Here is a 3,375-nt window from a genome sequence, read left to right as displayed (position 1 = left end):
CATGATATGTGCCCTTTCCATCCCTACTCACATACACTCATATATAGGGGCAGTGAGTTTGGGGATTTTGCAATGTCATCTGGGATTAAAAAAGAACAAAACATCACAGCCCTGGTCTCAACCACCTGGAGCCCCCTTATGATACCTGGCACTGCACCACCCAAAAAGAGCCCCATTAACATATTGCCAAATAAACCCAACTCAAGCAAACAACACAGAGCTAACAAGGCCCCGTTTGAGAAAAGATTACAAGTGCAACAGGAAACCCTTTGATAAAGAATTTGTCTGAGATGTTATCAATGCCATCATCATTCCTCCCGATCAGACAAACTCTAATGACGAAACTTGGCGGTGGCCACAGCTGTACATCAAGAGGAGGGAAAAATCAGAGCTGAGCATAGAGGACGGACTTGTTTCGAGGAAGCAAGTGCGATGACAAAGCCATTCTTTCTTTGGGTTGATCATCCACCTGCACATGGTTAGGTCAGAAATTCACTTGGGCTGCCAACTTGTCATTCACATTCAAACAAATGTGTGCGCATGCACGCGCACACACACATAAAAAGCATACATTCATTTTTCTCAACAACTAGTGTGCGACAGACCAAATTACACCTATTTACTTATTGATGGGAACAGGGGCGGGCTGGCCTTTGGAGGAGGCGGGGTTTCCCCTGTGCGCCTCGGCAAATGTGCTGCAAAAATGCAAACTAAAAAGCACACTAAACAGCTGCACAACATGAACGCTTCAAATAAGAAATGCTGCAAACATTGCAAACACAGGAATGATGCAAAAAAAAACAATGTGGAAAAAAAACACACATGGAAGAAAATGCTACAATCATGGCAACAAAGCAGGAGCAAACATTACAAACCACAAAACAAATGCAAAAAAATAAATAAATAAAAGATCTGCGGAAATCCAAAGCACATCAACTAAAAAAAGAAGGCAAGAAAAAAACGATGCATGTTACACCACTCAATGGAAGTTTGCCAGGCCACAGGGGCACAAGGACCGCAGAAGCAGTCCTGTGAGACCAGATTCTCTGGAAAGACCTGAGCAGGATTGCCTGATTGGTAGGCACTGCACAAACACAATTCCAATGAATCCAATGAGGCATCGTGTTAAATGTAAATAAAAACAGAATAAAATGATTCGCAAATCACATTCAACCTATATTTAACTGAATACACTACAAAGACAAGATATTTCATGTTCAAACTGATCAACTATCTTGTTTTGAGCAAATAATCATTAACTTAGAATTCTATGGCTGCAACACATTCCAAAATAGTTGGGACAGATGGCAAAAAAGACTGCGAACGTTGAATAATGCTCATCAAACGCCTGTTTGGAACATCCCACAGGTGAACAGGCTAACTGGGACCTTATTGGATATAAAATGAGCTGCCCTGAAAATGGAAAATATATATACATCGGCAGCCGTCTTACTTTGCAATTGCTTAGCCCGATTAATTTGAATACATTGATTTCTCGGCTGCATCACGTTATTTTCAGTCTCAATGGCAAAAATGCCACTGTAAATGGCATACAGTTGTATCGATATGTCTGGGTGAAGTGTGACATGGCCATTTCATCTGTAAGAATGCAGTTTGAAATTTTCTGCAATAAGGTATATGTCTGAGTGCTCCTCAAAGGTTCGTCTGCATCATGTTGTCAGAACCATCAAAAATCAAATGACAGCAAAGCCCATCCGGACAAAATTCGCTGCGAAATGTAAACTAACCAATTCACGATACTGAGATAATATACTCTGAACGGTCGAGGCAAATAGTGAGTTCATTCTTTGAGAGCATCTCTTTTCTCCATACAGGGATCCTAACATTAAACACACACATATCATTGCTTTAGCAACAAAATAAAGTTGTGAGTATCATTGGCAAAGTAAGATGGCTGCCCTCTTGTTTAAATTGTGAGGGTCCTATTGCCAGTCCATTCATATATAAATCTGTAGGTACACCCTGGATTGGCCACGAGCCAAACGCAGGGCACAAACAAGCACACACATTTTGAGTCACTATTTAACCGAACAAGCATGTTTTGGGAATGTGGGAGGAAACCAGAGCAACTGTAGAAAACCCCAAAAAATCCAAGACATCCGCATTTTGTCAACTTCTTCGAATAATTAAGTGGATAAAGCACACATGGGTGTGTATTTCCTATACTTAGTGGTCAAAATTGAACACACTTTCATCAACCCTCAATGTAATCAACTAAATCCAGTGCATCCTGGTGTAATACATTTAGAGACATCAAATTGCTATGGTTAAATTATCATAGTCACCAAAATTTCAAACAAACGGAAAATAATTGCGTTTTTGATCATAATTGCCATAACATTAATTGAGACATCATGAACCAAAACTGTCCAATTAGCATACTACGGCGTGCCATCTTCAAATCTTGTATTTTTCTTTCATTATTAGATAACCTAACCTTTTTAAACGTGACTTTATTTTATTTGACTAGCGACATGAACAACAGTGGCCTGACAACGCATTTATTTCGTAACCGTTTTTTGTTTTGTACGTTTGGAAGGAACACTTTGTGAGTTTCTCACAATGTAGTCTCTGGCGCCCCTCTGTGGCATTTCTACAGAAGAAAGAGTCGTTTTAGTGTCGCACACATTTCAGATCGTTCCAGCCATACTAATTATCTGCACGTACATTATACAAAAATAACTCGAGAGTTGAAAGATGACTGCTCTTAAACTCACCGAGACGCTCCCATTGATGTTCGTGATATTTTAAATGTTGTATTTTAAATGCACGTTTTATTAAGAAAAGCTAAACGTTATTAAATGTACTATTATATACCACAACTAGTGAAGCTTTTAAGACAACATATGTTACAATTAACACGGACAACTAATAAACAATCCCTCAGATGATACCATGGCTGTCACGGGTACATGATGTAGTACACACATCAACGTGAGTTTACGGTTTAAGTACATATTTGATACGCGTGCAGAAACAACCGAGGCATTGTTCGCTGTAGCTTCGTCATTAAATTAGCACCAAGGGTGCGCAAGTGTGGTACACACCATTTCAGAATTTCACACAACGTACATTGTGATTGTGAAATGAAAGTGGACTACATAAAATGTTATTGCACGCCACGGGTGCGGTGAATGAGACAAGAACATTCGCATGGCCACTTTGTGGGTTGAGAACAAACTGGATCCCGCCTCGTTTTCATTTATTATGGTGAGTACGACTCGCATAGTGCGTGGAGGGTATGTCTCTATACATTGCACTGGCATAAGCAAGGGAGGGGCTGCTGCAAAACTCCCCGATAGAATTAATGCAAAGAGCCAAAAGAACACTTCCTGTTGATGCAAAAATTGCAGC

Source organism: Hippocampus guttulatus, chromosome 5 (genome assembly GCF_054856545.1).
Source record: "Hippocampus guttulatus isolate MCC_2025c chromosome 5, RoL_Hgut_1.0, whole genome shotgun sequence".
NCBI lineage: Eukaryota > Metazoa > Chordata > Actinopteri > Syngnathiformes > Syngnathidae > Hippocampus > Hippocampus guttulatus.
Note: the sequence above shows the minus strand (reverse complement) of the source record.